General features: G+C 43.2%; 1 protein-coding gene across 10 annotated transcripts in view; it reads right to left on the bottom strand.

The window, feature by feature from the left end:
* The window catches only part of sipa1l3 (signal-induced proliferation-associated 1 like 3), a 391,364-nt gene that overhangs the window by 233,180 nt on the left and 139,933 nt on the right, over positions 1-18,251 (bottom strand). The window contains exon 1 of one of the 10 annotated variants that reach the window (XM_059985108.1): positions 11,148-11,250. The exons of the other annotated variants lie outside the window; for them this stretch is intronic. The gene's annotated coding sequence lies outside the window, so the exon portion shown is untranslated. Of the gene's footprint in view, positions 1-11,147; positions 11,251-18,251 lie in introns of those variants that run through there. 10 annotated transcript variants of the gene reach the window in all.

Below are 18,251 nucleotides of genomic sequence, written 5' to 3'. Positions count from 1 at the left end.
ACACCAAATCAGAAACAAATATCAGTCGGAGTACCTTGATCTTCCTCAGAGTCATGCCTGGATTTCCTTTCAGCCCACCCGAGACAAGAAGACAGGGCTTCAGTTTAACGGGTGAGATGTCAGACAACACAAGATTCCCAGAGAGGCATATTGGAGCATCCGTCGAGGTGCTTGTGCTCGGGACTCTGAAGTGGGATGTGAACTTTTGTAACTTGGAGTTCTGCCTACTGAGCCATGGCTGAAGCTTAAGCAACAGCTGGCAAGGGAACAATATGAATTATTGACCACAGAGACACCCTTCACTCGACGTTGGCAAAATACCAAGCCCCATCGTGAATAAACTCTGGGAAGCACTGAATCTAAACAAACTCGACATGCCAAAGTCTGCTTCATATCTTAGCCGCAGTGCTCGCAGTGTGATCATTCTCATGATAGTAAAACGAACAGATGTAAAATGATTACTACCCTCGGTACGTAAGTCAGGGTTTCACAGTGGCAGAGCTTGAGGTTCAAAAGCAGGTCTAAACGAAAAGCTAGAAATCTGCATTTGTGGTCTAAAATATTTTTAAAGTTTAAATTTATTGTAATCTGACTGTACGTACATACAATCAAAGGAAACAACGCTCCTCTGGACCACTGTATACCAACAAAACGTATATCACACACAGCTCATAAAGCAAAATATTACATTTTGTTTATACTTGATATATTTTTAAATGTTTTCAAAGTTCACTTATTATCAAAGAATGAGATCCATCTCCTTACAGCCAGCCACAAAACCAAGAAACCAGTGTGGATAACTTCACTCACCACAACTCTGAGCTGATTCCACAATCTACGGACTCACTTACTGTCAAAGTAGGTACACATCGTACAGCCTTGAGATCCATCTTCTTACTGCCAGCCACAAAACCAAGAAGCCCCAAAAGAAGCCATTAAAAGGAAAAAGGAGGAGAAGCTGGCGGCGTAACGCAGCGCACGCGGTCTCTCTGGAGATGGATATCTGTTACGTGTTCAGTAGGGATCCGTGCACAATCCTGATTTGATGGAGACAGACGTGAGAGCGCGGAGGAACATCTGGAGAAACTTCTGAAATGCCCGCTTCGCTGCCGCTGCTACCGTGCGGTCCGGAATCTCTGGAGGAGAAGGCCTCTGAGAACTCGGCTTTCCTTGTTTTGGCGGCCGGGACGAGGTTGAAGGTGCTCGGCAGAGGGTGGCGCTTGGGAGGCTGTATCGGAGGGGCTGGTCGGAAGCTCGAAGCTTTCGGACGGACTCAGAGTCTGCTGTGGTCGGGTGCTTCCGAGGCATCAGTTTGTCGGTGCCTGGAAGTTTATGGCAGGGAGAGTTTCTCTCTTTTGCTGCCTGATATCGAGACTGTTGGAGTCGATCGGGACTTGAGACTTTTTTTTTACAGTGCCCATGGCCTGCTTTCATCAAATTATGGTATTGCTTTGCACTGCTGTAACTATTTGTTATAATTATGTGGTTTTTTGTCACTGTGAGTCTGGTTTGTCCTTTTTTGTGTGACATCACTCTGGAGGAACATTGTATCATTTCTTAATGCATATGCATTTCTAAATGACAATAAACAAGGACTGAATGTCCTCATAATCTAATCTAATCTATAAAAAAGACTGTCAAATGCCCAATGTACAGAGAATTAAAGTAAATCATGTAAACAGAGTCCACCCAGTACATCCATGGTTCAGAGCACAGCCCCGACATCCTCAGCTTTCAGTCTGGCCCGTCGACTGAAGCATCATCCAAACATTGACTTCAGTTGCTTGGATACGCTCTGGGGCTGGGCTCTGTTGCCTCAATTCGGCCTGTACCCAACCTTTCCAACTCGGCCTGGCACTTGAATCGAATGAACCTTGGGTCTTCGTTGCTCTCGGCGACAGGCCCACTGTCTCACCTCACCACGGTCCTACACATGGAATTGCCTCCAAGTCCAAAGGGAAGTTTCAGACTATTGCTTGCGATGATTTAATGCATTCAGTATTTTTCATACAGGTTGAAGAATTCATGAAGATAGGTCCTAAGTGTAAATGGCATCCCACTGTGGAATTGCTCTTCCCACACCTTGTTGTGGACTCAGATTTATTTACTTATCAGACGTAAGTCAAAACATTAGATGGTGAGGTGGAGGTACATCTCGACATCACAGCCTGAGTACAAGGATGTCCCTCTAGAACAGAGATGAGGAGGAACTTGTTTATCCAGAGGGTGATAAATCTGTGGAATTCATTGCCACAGACGGCTGTGGAGGCCAAGTAATTTAAAACAGAGGTCGATAAGTTCTCAATTAGTCAGGGGGTCAAAGGTTATGGGAAGAAGGCAGAAGAATGAATCTGAAGTGGGATAATAAATCAGTCATGATGGAATGGTGGAGCAGACATGATGGGCCAAATGGCCTAATTCTGTTGCTATGTCCTGTGGTCTAAAACTGAAAGTAGTTGGGGAAACAGTACAGTGAGTCTCACATTGGTACACGTTCAGTCCTCGTATCTGTGCAAGCTTTAGTTGTTGAACTCAATTTCTTTGCTCTGGTTATAGGAAGTGCAGCTTCAAGTGCTGAAAAATTAACTGAAAAGCCCGCTTCCTAAAATCAAAGAAATTCTATTTTTTTTCTAGCACAGAATAGGCTCTGCCAGCTTAATGAGTTACAGCCCTCAGGAATCCATCCATTTAACCCTAGCTTAGTCACAAGACAATTTGCAATGACCAATTAACTAATAAAGAAGGCAAGACAGTGGCTATATCTCATCAAGAGTTTGAGGTTTGCTTAAAACACTTGAAAATTTGTACAGATGTACTGTGGAGAGCACCCTAACTGGCTGCATCACCATCTGTTATGGGGGACAGCACTGCACAGGATCAAAGGAAGCTGCAGAGATGGAAATTAGCCATCTCCATCATGGGTACTAGCCTTCGTAGCATCCAAGACATCTTGAAGAAGCAGTGCCTCAGAAAGGCAGCGTCCATCATTAACAACCCACGCCACCCATGACATGCCCTCTTCTCATTGCTACCATCAGGGAGGAGGTACAGGAGCCTGAAGACACACACTCAACAATTCAGGAACAGCTTCTTCCCCTCTGCAATCTGATTTCTCAATGGACATTGAACCCATGAACACTACCTCACTACCTCTTTTTAATTTCTGTTCTTGCACTACTTATTTTAACTATTTGATATACATACATATATATATTTACTGTAATTAAGTTGTTTTCTATATTTATCATGTACTGCATTATACTGCTGTTGCAAAGTTAACAAATTGGACGGCATATGTGGTGATATTAAACCTGGTTCTGATTAACCTTCTAACTGATATGGACTGTGGGAGGAAACCAAAGCTCCTGGAGAAAACCCACGTGCTGACGGGAAGAACATACATACGATCTTTCCTACAGAGGATGCTGGAAATGAATGCCAGCACCCCGAGCTGTAATTGCGCCGTGCTAACTGGGGCACCCTCGTACTAACAATGAACAGCAACAGGACTTCAAAATGGAATTTGTTTGTTGTGAAGCAGCCGACCATGACAATCAACTGGAATGTTGTGTGTTTTATGTAACTATTGTCTCTGCTCCCTGGCTGTCAAGTTTGCGAACTTATTCACCGAGGGAATGAAGGTCAGCAGAAACAAAGAGAGGGAAAATGGCTTCATCTCAGGAATGCAAATCATTCAGTCCTGTAGCCGATGCCAAGGGCAACAATGAGCATGCCTTGAGCTAAAGCCGTGTGTCAGTCTCCCCATTCAAAGTACATTCATTATAAATACAGTATGTATGAACTCTGAGATTTGTCTTCCCACAGACAGCATAAAACAAAGAAGCACCATGGAATCCGTTCAGGAAAACATCAAGCATCCAACGTGCAAAACAAAACAGAACAGATCAGGCAAATGGCAAAAAAAGCCAAAAACACAGAATATAAAACATCAAACCCCAGAGTCATTGATACAGAGTTCAGTTCATTGACTGCAGGCCACAGAGCCGGTCCACCCCAATCAAAATTGCTGAAATAGTGATAAAACAAAGGATCCATCAGAAACTAGGAACACATCACAACATGAACCAGAGCGTCCAGTCCACAAGCTGTGTCTACTAAACCTTGTCCAAGACCCAAGGTTTTGGCACCTTCCTCTGCCAGCAGTAAATGGAAGGAGAGAGGGGTAACAGAGATTGGGAGAGGGATGGGGAAGGGGTTGGGGAGGAGGGGAGGAGGGGTGGGGAGGGGGAGAGGGAGAAACAGACAGACCAGGTTCATACGCAGGCAGATGGTACTGAACCCCCACTCGCCTTCTGCTCTCACGCTCATTAATTTCAATTTTGCTTGACGTTTCAATTGCCGAGATGGTTGAGAAATGGATTCCGTCATGGGCTCACTTGTGCCCCTTCTCCAGGTTTCTTGGCCTCCTGGCCACACACTCCACTCGAAAGTCACACACAGGCGTTCTCCATTAAGAGAATCCACCCTAACATCCCAGAACAAGTCCTGAGATGATCAACTTGCAGTGAAGGGGGCAGGATTGTGGGTTTCAGAAGCCTCTTGTATTGGATTATCGTATGCAATCAGAAACACCAGAAACTGCGGATGGCAAAGACCCAACAGGCAAACCATTAGGAGAACATCATACTGGACTGGAGTGACTGCATTTGTACTTGAGCATAACTCCTCACTATCTCTCCTATGGAACAAACATCCTGCCATGTAAACACTCCCCAAATTTCAGCCAAATAGAAATAGATCAGTTTCTCAGAATCCATGTTCTTTGTTTTGGTCCCCTGTAACTCCAACAAATGCTCACAGCTTTGAAAGATCGACATAAAATTACTGAGAAAGTAAGGAGGCACGGGATCCAAGGGGACATTGCTTTGTGGATCCAGAACTAGTTGCCCACAGAAGGCAAAGAGTGGTTGTAGATGGGTCGTATTCTGCATGGAGGTCGGTGACCAGTGGTGTGCCTCAGGGATCTGTTCTGGGACCCTTACTCTTAGTGATTTTTATAAATGACCTGGATGAGGAAGTGGAGGGATGGGTTAGTAAATTCGCTGATGACACAAAGGTTGGACGTGTTGTGGATAGTGTGGAGGGCTGTCAGAGGTTACAGCGGGACATTGATAGGATGCAAAGCTGGGCTGAGAAGTGGCAGATGAGTGCAATCCAGATAGGATTGAAGTGGTTCATTTCAGTAGGTCAAATATGATGGCAGAATATAGTATTAATGGTAAGACTCTTGGCAGTGTGGAGGATCAGAGGGATCTTGGGGTCCGAGTCCATAGGACGCTCAAAGCTGCTGCGCAGGTTGACTCTGTGGTTAAGAAGGCGTATGGTGTATTGGCCTTCATCAATTGTGGAATTGAATTTAGGAGCCGAGAGGTAATGTTGCAGCTATATAGAACCCTGGTCGGACCCCACTTGGAGTACTATGCTCAGTTCTGGTTGCCTCACTAAAGGAGAGATGTGGAAACCATAGAAAGGATGCAGAGGAGATTTACAGAGGAGATGTCATGGGTAAGTTTTTTTTTACTCAGAGAGTGGTGAGTGTGTGGAATGGGCTGCCAGCAACAGTGGTGGAGGCAAATACAACAGGGTCTTTTAAGAGACCCCTGGATAGGTACACAGAGCTTAGAAAAATAGGGGGCTATGGGTAAGCCTAGTAATTTCTAAGGTAGGGACATGTTCAGCACAACTTTGTGGGCTGAAGGGCCTGTATTATGCTATAGGTTTTCTATGTTTCTAAATTTTTTAATTAAAGTACATATATGTCACCCTGAAATTCATTTTCTTGTGAGCCTTCACAGTGAATATGGAGAGAAAGCAGGTACAGGGTTCTGAGTTGGATGATCAGCCATGATCATACTAAATGGTGGCGCAGGATCGAAGGGTCGAATGGCCCACTCCTGCACCTATTTTCTATGTTTCTATGAATACAAAGAAACATAATAGTATCAGATAAGAGCTGCACACACAAGCTGGACAAACAACCGATGTGCAAAAGACAACAAGCTACAAATACAAACAAAATAAATAAACAATAAATATTCAGAACATGAGATGAAGAGTCCTTGAAATTCAGTGTATGGATTGTGGGAACAGTTCAGTGATGGGGTGAGTGACATAGATCAAAGTTATCCCCTCTGGCTTAGGAGCCTGACAGCTGAAAGGTAATAACCGTTCCTGAACTATTCTTGAAGTTTTCATTAATTTTCAATGCCACTTATATTCTGTGACACCACTGTTCCCTTCTGAGGCTCCTGTACCTCCTTCCTGATGGCAGCAACAAGAAGTGAGCATGGCCTGGGTTGTGATAGTCCTAAATAATGGAACCCAACTTAGACTTTCTAATCCATCTTCCACTACCCTATTGAAGCAAGGTTTCCTAGACACTCAAGTTCTGGGCCAGACTGGCAGAGCTTCAGTACCTCATTCTTGCGTGCCATTCCTCACTACATCCTTAATGAAAGATCTGCTCTTCCTTTTCTGACCTCAAGGCCAAAACAAAGAGTCTCAAACCAACGCATCAACTGTCCACTTCCCTCCCAATATTGTCTGACCTGCTGAGTTCCTCCAGCATCTGCTAATTAACTTTGTAAAACAGTGCCCTCTTCTCAGATAGCGGGTTTATCGTTCCAGCCTCTCCTTATAAAAACCTCATTATTTCAATTGCAGCTTCCAGGTTAGACTATTGTCATAGGTCTACTGACCAGCCTCCACAATCCCAGCTACCCTTATCCAAGCCAGGATCAAAACGTGGAGTTTCTGAGCCAAACAGCCTGTTTCTGTCCTGCAGATATTTTTATAAATCTCATTCATCCGTACATGATTACAAATCATACAGGCATGGGATAGATCAACTGGTTGAGAGAAGTCAGTGATAATCAACCTGCCTCTGGATCTCATTCACCCATCACTGCATGCTCCATGGAGTTTCCAATCTATCATTCTCATGGTCCTGTTTCTCCATTTCTCTGCAATAACCTCTACCTGCCACTGAACAGCTTTCCTCCTTGTATATCCCACTTTCAGCAAACTGTATGGTACACTCAGGAGCCTCCAAATAAATGTTCAAAGTTCAAAGAACATTTATTGTCAAAGTGTATATATGTCACCAGATACAACCTCGAGATTCATTTTTAGCAGGCATTCACAGCAGAAAGAAATACACCAGAATCAATGAAAAACTACACACAAGAATACCAGAAGAAAATAACATAAGATGACATCAGCAAACCAGCATCTGTTGCTACTTCTACTCTCCCCTCCTCCATCTGAGCTGCTGAGTTCCTCCAGCATCCTCTCCATATCCTAACATTCAATAGCGCACTAACTGCTGATGAAGGGTCTCAGCTTAAAATGTTGACTGTTGATTCTCTTCCATCGATGCTGCCTGAGCTGCTGATTTCCTCCGGCGTCTTGTGTGTATGTCCGATGAGTGCTACTTCACATATAATTGCTAGATTGTACTCCTCCCTCTTCCCCCGCACTCTCTTATTCTGGCTTTTTGGCCCTTCCTTTCCAATCCTGATGAAGGATTTCAGTCCGAGACGCGGACTGTTAATTTATTTCCATAGATGCTGCCTGAGCTGCTGAATTCCTCCAGAATTTTGTGTGTTGCTCTGGATTTCCAGCAGCTGCAGAATCTCTTGAGTTTATAACATTGTAGGTTGTGGTTGCAGTTAGAGAAGATTCCCAGTGCTGCATTGATCAGGAGATAAAATATTTTTAAAACTCCCACTGTCTGCAGACATTCTTTCCTATCATCTACAAGGAGCTGTTCAGGCTGGCTCCCAAGTTCACATCAAATCTCTGTTCCACCGATCAATGAGTGTCACAGGAAACAACAAGCTACTCATGTCAAAGCAGTAAAAAGGGATGCTGAAAATGAGCCACAAACGTATCTTGTTGAGCTGTATTATGTCTGAACTGTACAGTAGCCCCTGGCAGGAGCTCTACTCCTTTAAAGTCCATGAACTGTACAGAACAATGACTCACTTGTGCTCCAGAGGAACATGGCAGACCCCAACTACACTCTGGAAAAAAGGAGTTCTCAAAGCCCCGATAATATAAGGCTGTGTGACCACACAGATCAGTCACAAATAGAAACGGGAAAAAAACTGATCATGAAGCAGACAGATTCCTTCCCTCCTTTATAATTTGGCACACTGAATAAATTACTTCTTTCAAAACTCGCATGGCAGTGCAAGGGACAACACGGTGTAGCAGCCAGTTTAATGCTGTTACGATGCTAATGATTGGGTTCAGCTCGGCCAATGTCCCAACCAACCAGGGTGTCAGGTAGCGGTTAGTGCAACACTTTACAGTGTAAGTTAGGGATTCAATCCCTGACGCAGCCTGTAAGGAGTTTGTATGATCTCCCTGTGAACACAAGTCTCCCCAGGTGTGACAGTTTCCACCCACATTCAAAAGGCATACGGATTACAGTGAGTAAAATGTGGGCATGCTCTGATGGTACCGGAAGCCCAGCACAATTCTCGTTGTTTTGATTTAAAGCAAACACTGTATGTTTCAATTTTCCTGTATATTTATAATTATAAATTATTTACTAACTATTAATTATAATTAAAGAAAATTAAGGCAAGATTATCTAATAGTTCTTAATGCCTTAAAACATTGGCTTCGTACAATATTGCCTGGAGCAAAGGTTTCCAACCCTGGGTCCATGGATCTCTCAGTTAATGGGGGGGTCCATGGCATTAAAAAGACTTTAGGTTGGGAGCCCTGGTCTAAAAAGAGGAATCATGACTTTTAAAAATAAAACTGGGCCCGTTCCAACCAGGGGCTCAAACCACTTTTACCACTTGCAGAAACCTGGTGCTTTGGATGCCAGCTGTGTTACTGAGGAAAGTACATTGTGTGGACAGCTACTATACCTCGGAAGGGTAGCCACGGGCACGAAGATGGAAGTGCTTCACAAAGCCGTTTCACACACGTTCTGCAGATGGAATTTCTTTATTGACACTGCCATCAGATGCTGGCTGTCATGTTTCTGCATGCATTTCTCAGCTTTTTCCATGATAATTTATCAGCCTAGACAGCATTAATATCAACACTTGCCACAAACTGATTTACTTGTGTATTTAGAGATCCGGCCCAACAAGCCGCACCACTCAGCTCCCCACCGATTTAACCCGAGCCTAACCACAGGGCAATTTACCATGACCAATTAACCTACTAACCCATATGTCTCTGGACTGTGGGAGGAAACCGGAGCACTCAGAGGAAACCCATGCAGCTAAGGAGAGAACGTACAAACTCCTTACAGAAGTGGCAGGATTGGAGTGTTCTGAAGTTTGGTATTCGAGCTGTAATAGAGTCATGTTAACTCTTTCGCCACTGTGGGACCCTATGGTTTCCATCTTTCTCGTCTTTGCCCTGCCTGATAGCCAACGTCAATCAATGGCATGTTTGTCATTTACATCAGACGTTTGAATGAGAATGTACAAAGTGTGGCCAGTTAGTGGTTGGGGGCCACATGGTAACAAAGGGGTTAGTACAACGCTTCAGAGTATAGGTGACGGGTTCTATTCCCACTGCTGCCTGTAAAGAGCTTGTATGCCCTCCCCATGACCACGTGGGCTTCCTCCGGGTGCTCCGGTTTCCCTCCACAGTCCAAAGGTGTATCGGTTGGTAGGTTAATTGGTCATTGTAAATTGTCCCGTGAGTAGGCGAGGGTTAAATCGGGGGGTTGCTGGGCGGTACGGCTCAAAGGGCCAGATGAGCCTATTCCATGCTGTGTCTCAATAAATAATTAATTAATAAGATGACACAAAATAGTTAGTACTGTAGACATTGAAAAAGTTTATCAAACATTACGAGGGGATCCAGATAAGCCAGGTAAGTGAGCTGAGGATCAGAAAATGACGTTCAGTATCAGAATCAGGTTTAATGTTACTGGCATATATAATGAAATGTGTGTTTTGCAGCAGCAGTACATTCCAATACTCTATATAATAAAACATAGAAATTAAAATATATAATAGACAGTATATACAGTACTGTTTCACTTGCTTCTGCCTCTCCACGTACTCCCAGACAGCCTTGATGCTGTTAGGATTAGGGCTCCATGGAGGCCACACCATCTGAAACCATTTGTAAGAAATCTAGGGCGCCTGAGATCTTTGCACAACACTGTGTATGTAATGACTTGGCAGAGGCAGGTACTATAACATCATTTAAAATACACATCCAAAGTAATGCACTCAAAATGCTGGAAGAACTCAGCAGGTCAGGCAGCGACTATGGAAATGAATAAACAGTTGATGTTTCGGGCAGAGACTTTTCATCAGGACTGGAAAAAAGTCAGAGTGAGATGGTGGGGGGACTGGAGGAAGAAGCACAAGATGGCAGGTGATAGGTGAAACTGGGAGTGGGCAAAGGGTGAAGTAAAGAGCTGGGAAGTTGATTGGTGAAAGGAATAAAGGGCTAGAGAAGGGGGAACATGACTGGAGAAGACAGGAGATCATGGAAGAGAGGGAAGGAGATGGGGCACCAGAGGGAGGTGATGGGCAAGTAGGAGATAAGGTGAGAGAGGGAAACAGGAATGGGGAATGGTGAATGGATAGGTACATGGATAAGGAAAGTTTGGAGCAGGGGCTCTGAAGCTTTTTTTTAAGCCATGGACCCCTTCATTGGACTGTCAGTGGACCACTTCTTAGAATAATGTATTTAAATATATCAAATAGGATTATAAAAGAAACTGATTATATTGAAATAAAGTTATTAAATTTCTGATACAATAAGTATGCTTCTTAATTAAAGCATTAAATAACAAGTCGCGACAAGTCGTAAATAATATTTTGAGATATTTGTAAAACTGTAATGTGATATGAAACTATCTGTGATGTCTATTTCTGTGATTTCTACAGGTGCAGCTAATACGACTGTGGTTCTTTGCCGACATTCATAATTGAAGGAAGTATTCAATTTCAGTTGGAGGCTAGCGAAAACGAAGATGTAATTTTTTTCCCCAACCGAGTTCACAGAACCCCAGAATCTATCCATGGACCCCCTGGTTGAGAACCCTTGGTTTAGAAGAATATGGGCAACCACACACGATTCATATTTGCTCAGATATTCCATCACTTGCACCTCTCCCACTTCCATCTTCCTACCTTATAATGCGAATACGATAGCAGGCACAAGGCACTCAGCAGCAGGTCGGCATCCAGAAACATAATAGTTTGCCTTGGGTGTTTCAGTGACTGGCTGTCTCTGCTGAGTAGGATAACGCAGTTTAATATTACCTAGCCTGACAATTATTCCTCCCCCTTAATGAACCGATTAACACTTGCAATGGAAATAGAAGACCCTGTGTCTCAGAGATTATAAGAAAAACCATTTGCACGCAAAACCTCTCTCCCCGTTGTTACTTCATAAAGCTTCAGCAAGCCGTAACGGCTGACGGTTCAAATTTCATCCCCACAACCAAGGTTCTAATATCTCAATCGGCAATCAATCTGTCTTTTAACATGCCCAGAGAACTGCTGGCAAGGTCAATACAAGGAAATATTTTGCAGTCTCGAATTCTGCCTGCGCAAATGTACTCACTTTGATTTCAGACTGCTAGAGTTACTCTATTAGCACTAATACAACAGATTTACTTCAGTTATATTATTAGTATTACCAATAATTGGGTGGAGATACACCTCTACCAAAGGAGGTGTACCCTGCAGGTCATCCTTGGGCAAAGTGTAGAATCTGCTTAGCTGGCCCTCCCCCCTCCACCCCTGTGGCTCAGGGTCACGTGAAGCCATGGGAGCAGGTGGTGGATGGTCACATTAGCAGCCGGTGCATACCCAAGTTTAGGTTATGCCACCACTGACACCAGGCAGACAGTCTCTGAAGAGTATTGATCATGGCTGGGGGGGGGGGGGTCACCCAGCTTGTAAAGACACCACCCAGAAGGCAATGGCAAACCGCTTTCCTAGAAAAATTTGCCAAGAATAATCACGGTCATGGAAAGTCCATGAATGCCCACCTCATAGAACACAGCACATAATGATGATGATGACTGCTAATAATCTCATACTCCATAATATAATGTTCTAATTATATTATTGTTATTAGTTACATTAATATTATACAGTTGGCCCTCTTTATCCATGGGTTCCACATGCGCGGATTCAACCAACCGCGGATCGGGAAAACCTGGAAGTTCTCTCTCCAGCACTCATTGTTTGAGCATTGTTCACCTCACATCTTGTGTACAGACCTTTTTTCTTGTCATTATTTCCTAAACAATACAGTATAACAACTATTTACATAGCATTTACATTGTATTATGTATTATAAGTAACCTAGAAATGATTTAATGTATACGGGAGGATGTGCATAGGTTATATGTAAATACTATGCCATTTATATAAGGGACTTGAGCATCCGCGTTGTTTGGTATCTGCAGGGGGTACCTGGACCAATCCCCCGCAGATAAGGAGGACCAACTGTACGAGCATAATCTATTAGCTCCATTATTACTCTTCTAAAGTAGAAAGTAAATTTTTTATCGAAGTTCATATTTGCCACCATATACAACCCTGATATTCACTTTCTTGCGAGTATACTCAGTTAATCCAAGAAATGAGATAGAATCAATAAGAGACTGCTGCCAAAAGAACGGACAAACAACCAATGTGCAAAGGGAACAAACTACAAATACAATTTTAAAAAGTAATAATAAATAAATAAGCATTAACAATTGAGAACATGAGATGAAGAGTCCTTGAATGAGAGTCTGTATTTTGCTAGCACTAAAGGGTGGGATATCTACCTTTGAAGAGACACTGAGGCAGGCACATGAATGTGAGGAAAATGAAAGGATATGGACATTGTGTAGGCAGAGAGATTAGTTCAGGTGGCCTTTTGATTTTAATTTAATTAATTCAGTACAACATTGTGGGCCAAAGGGTCAGTTTCTGTGCTGGACTGTACTAGCACAGGTTCCAGCACTAGTATTAATCTATAACTCTGGGATTACTAGAAACAGTAGATTTTGCAGCCTAGGTGTCTGCCTACACAAATCCATTTATTTTGATTTCTGACTGTAACAAGTTTTTCATCTGATGAACTACAGTACCCTGGAACTTCTAGAAACCATGTTAATGAAGAGCAAGTTGTTTGTCTGTGCAGTGACTGGAGCTGAACAAGTCAAAGTTGGTGAAGTAGTAACTGTTGCCACAGATAGTTTCTCAGGACATGCACTCTTCTCACTGCTGCCACCAGGAAGAAGGTCGAGAAGCCTCAGGAGTCACACTACCGAAGGTTCAGGCACCATTATTACCTCTCAATCATCAGCTCTTGAACCAACAGGGATAACTTCACTCGGCTTTACTGAACTGTTCCCACAACCTGCACCAGGACCATTGCCCTCCAAATACTCCCATCCATGTACCTCTCCAAATTTCTCTTAAACGTTGAAACTGAAAATGCATCCACCACTTGCAACAGCAGCTCATTCCACACTCTCATCACTCTCTGAGTGAAGACTTTATCCCTTATGTTCCCGAACTGTCAAGGACCATTCCCTGTCACATTCCTTGACAGATCTGGATCAGGGTCCAGTGGCATAGCATGGAACACCGGACCCTTCACTGCTGCAGTTTCCTCCATCTTAACTGTCGTTGTGATGTGTCATCATCTTCCACCAGTTCCATCTATCTATCAATGTCTTGGCTGGATCACTCTCTGTCTGCAACCTTTCCTTTTACCTTACCACCATTTAGCCCAACGCCCCTCTAAAGCACCTTCATACAGTTTTGCTTCTTCATCACTCTGAATTTCGATAGTTTCCTCTTGCAAGCTCTCCACCTTGAAAAGAGATAGGTTAATTACCAAATCCAGAATTTCCAGATTGTTCAAATCCTTGAATCAATTCTGAAAATCCTTCTTCAATGACTGCAGGTGTAAACAGTACTCTTGCAAATTATTGTCTATGAAAGAGTGTGCCATACTTTCCATGCAGGGAAATTGTAAGAATATTCTTCTCCCAATGTTTTGCTTATTTATTTCCAATTTTCTGCTAAAAGTGGATGCTGCACTTCTTGCCTGGATTAAATATAAATTCTCATCCTGCAGGTTCATTTTTTGGATATTCATTTGGTCGGCTAGGTATGACACATCTTCATGCAAAAGTTCAATCTTGATTCCCAAGCTCTTGTCAACTTTGAGAAAAAAACTCAATCTCAGCGTCAAACAGATCAAAGAAACATTTTAAGCAGCAGCCTTTTGACAGCCAATGCACTTCAGTGTAAAGAAGCAAAAGTTTAAACTCTTCATCGTTACCTTGGCATAACTGGCAAAATATTCTGCTATTTAATGAAAGAGCTTTAATTTTGCTGTTAGTGGATATTACAAAAGTCATGATAGAAAGTCGCTGGGTGAGTTTTGTTTGCTGCGAGACGTTGATGAATTGCACGACGGATTGCTGGTAATCCAGCATGGTGACCTGTCATATACGGTGCTCCATCTATTACACAAGAAATCATGTTCCTAATCAGAATACTTTTATCCTCAATATACATTTTGAGCTCGTTGTAGATCAATTCTCCATTGACATTTGTTTTTAACTTTTTACAAAAGAGAATCTCGTCATAAACTTTTCAATTTTTGATCAACTGCACATATGCCACTAGTGATGTCTTTTTGTCTCAAGCAGTTGACTCATCCAGTGATAACCCGAATTCTGTTTTTTGAAGCTCTGTACACAGTTGATACTCAATCTCTTCACTCATTTTGTCAATATGATGAGCTATAGAGTTATTACTCAAAGGAATTGATTTTTAAATACTGCTATCCGTTTTGAGAAAAGTGGTGAGCACTTCTGATACAAAGGTTTCAAAGGTACAATTTAATGTCAGAGAAATGTATACAATATACATCCTGAAATGCTTTTTCTTCACAGGCGTTATTAACCTTTCACCAATTGTATGAGATTTTCCACACTTTGCTATCATTTTGGAAATGTTACAAGAAACTATGAGACCACTATTAAGGTCACTTTTAGTTTTCTTGGTAAATGACTCGAGCGTGCAATGCTGCTTTCATCTTCTAGAACTGAGTAATACCATAAGGAGCCTTTCCAAGGTGTCCTTTAGGGAAGTGTTCCTGCAATCTTGATGGTTTCATGGCTTCATTAGACAGTACAGTACTAAAATAAGACAACACGGGGTGTCGCTGATCTGATGGGAAAAGAATAAAACCATACTCCAGGTACTTAACATTGTGCTGATGCACTTTCTGTAGCTTCTGTTTCTTGGCAGGATTAGGATTCAAGGCTTCACCATTTTCAGATTCATAAAGATTGCGTCATATGTATTTATCTATTATTAAAGGGGCTAAATTAAAATAGGAATGGAAACTAGGAATGCCTACTGGATGTTGACGACAACAGCGAGTTGACACGGTTGGCAGGTCTCGTACCTCAAGCTGCTTAATGTGCCCACCCCCCCCCCCCCCCAAGAATCTTGGAAAGCCCCCGACTTCTATTTCCCCTGTTGCCCCCTTAGGGCATGTAACAGTACCTGTTGTGAATTACTGAGCAGAATTTGGCCCATTGAGTCTGCATTGCTATTTCATCGTGGCTGATCCATTATCCTCTCAGCCTCAATTTCATTCCTTCCCACCCCACCCCCCATATCCCTTCATGCCCTGACCGATCAAGAATCTATCAACCTCTTCCTTAAATATGCTCAATCACTTGCCCTCCACAACCACTTGTGGCAACAAATTCCATGGCTGATCCTACCAGGAGCTAAGCTTCACATGGCATTGTTCTTGGGATCTCATGGTATTCATAAGCCTTTCCACCATAACAAGGAGAAGCTAGTTAAGAATTCATCACCATGGACTTTTCCAGTGTTAAGGTTTTTACAATCTTTCACCCATTCTTTCATGTTGTTGTTTTGTGCCTGGGGAGGGGGATTTGGGAGCCGGTATTCTTGTTGCATTCCGAACAGGGGTGGAGGGGGGCTGGCTTGGGGAGTTAATGACCACGTTGCCATTCTTTCTTGTGCTGGGGGGGGGGGATGATTTGCTGTTTCTCTCTGAATTGCCTTCCATGGTTTTTCTTTGTTACGTGGCTACCTGGAGAAGAAGAATCTCAGAGTTGGATACCGCATATATGCTCTGAAATAAATAAATCTTTCAACCTTTTGATATCTTAGTGGCAAGTTTCTCACACAAATCTAATAGGTATATACATCAAGCTGCCAAAGAAGGTCATAGAGTCAGGTACTATCACAGACTTGTGTTAAGTGTTTTTTTATATGGATAGGAAAAGAATAGATAACGGCTAGGCTCACACTTCTTGGAAAGACACTGCCAGAAGAAGGCAATGGCAAACCACTTCTGTAGAAAAATTTGCCAAGAACAATCATGGTCATGGAAAAACCATGATTGTCCATGTCATACAACATGGTACATAATGATGATATCAAAATATACGTTGCTTACATCAAATCAAATCAGCGGAGATTATGCTGGGCAGCCCTCAAGTATCACCATACTTCTGGTGCCAACATAGTTCGCCCCAACTTAGCTGTACTAATGAGCAGGTGTATAGGTGTACCCAGTGAGTGACAATGGAGTGTATTTGTGCCATTTACTACATCAAGTAAAAGTGGTTGCCTGTGTTAATGTTGCTTCGCCAAGAATTTTGGTTTTTATAAATTATCTTCCTTAACGGGGAAGGGAGGGCTCTATGTTGATCTAGAAGTCCAAGCCATTATTTAGCCCATGGGTTCCCAACCTGGGGTCTACTGACCACTTGGTTAATAGTAGGGCCCCATGGTGTCAAAAAGGTTGGGAACCACTGATCTAGTCCGACACGGGGGATCTCACTGAAACTATGGAATATGGAAAGGCCGAGATGGAGCCTATGTGGAGAGCACAGGGTACAGATTCAGCGTTGAAGCATATCCCTTAAGAATAGAGATGAGGAAGAATTTCTCTAGCCAGAGGGTAGTGAATATGCGGAACTCATTGCCAGACAGCTGAGTCGATATTGGCAAGCAATTAAAGTTCCTTCAGTTTCTCACATTATCACCCCTGAGGCCTGACATGGTTATTCTGTCAGAAATCTTGAAGCAGATGGTCACGGTATCACTGACAGTTCCTTAGGAAGACCAGGTTGAGGTGGTGTTCAAGCATAAGAAAGGCAAACAGCAGGAGCTGGTAGAGCAGTGCCAGAGGCAGGGGTGGAAGGCACGATGCCAGCCTACAGAGATGGGGTGTAGAGGTTTCGTTGGCTGCTCACTCTGCGGAACCTACTCTCTCCTTGGCACTACGGGGGCCACAGAGAAAAGAGCCATCAGGATCATTAGAGAGGCTGCTGAGTGAGCCTGCAGATGGCTATAGACCGAGCAGTGTGACCCGTGGACCAACGCTGCTGGCACACAAGCCTCGTCAACCCTGGCTGGGTCGCCTGGGCGAGCATGTCTGATGTTGAAAGACTTGAAACCCCCGATGACCCCAGGTTACATCACTGATGATGTGTCCAGCGCATTCTACAATGTACCTCAGCATCAGTACATTCAAAGTGGAGGTTGATAGGTTCTTGATTAGTCAGGGTGTCAAAGGATACGGGAAGAAGGCAGGAAAATGATGATGAGAGGGATAATACTTTAGCAATGATGCAATGGCATTGCAGACACGATGGGCCGAATAGCCTAATTCGGCTCCTATATTTTCAAAGGTCAAAGTAAATTTATTATTAAGATACATACATGTCACCACATGCGATCCCTAGGTTCATTTTCTTGGGGGTTTGAATATTGTTTCTTTTCGTGCCTTGTGGCATATTGGGCAGCATTTTTGCCATTTCTGTAGCATTTGACTGCTTTTTTTATACAAGGCCGGGGTGCTAGCTTGATGCTCAACCCAGCACAGATGGAAAGCATGCAAGATGCTGGCTATATATGGGTTGCACTCTGGTCTTATACAAACTTGTCACCATCATTTGATGAAGGTGACTGGGATTAAAACTTCCAATCATCTTCAAGTAGCATCCTGTAGATGTTACGCTCTGAACAACAGGAAGAGGTTCATAAGGAAAATCAGGCAGGGGCATGAAATGCAGGTAACTCTGGGATAGGGAGGGGGAGCTGTGCAGAGAATTTGCAAATTGCTTTTCAAAAAGTCTGTTGCCAAAATTATCTCAAATGTGAAGGGAGGCAGAGTTTCCATAAGCTGAAAGCTGTTAAGCAAATTCAGAGCAGATAATA

This window comes from Hypanus sabinus, chromosome 11, assembly GCF_030144855.1.
Source record: "Hypanus sabinus isolate sHypSab1 chromosome 11, sHypSab1.hap1, whole genome shotgun sequence".
In the NCBI taxonomy this organism is placed as follows: Eukaryota; Metazoa; Chordata; class Chondrichthyes; order Myliobatiformes; family Dasyatidae; genus Hypanus; species Hypanus sabinus.
This window is presented reverse-complemented; position numbering and strand designations above follow the sequence as displayed.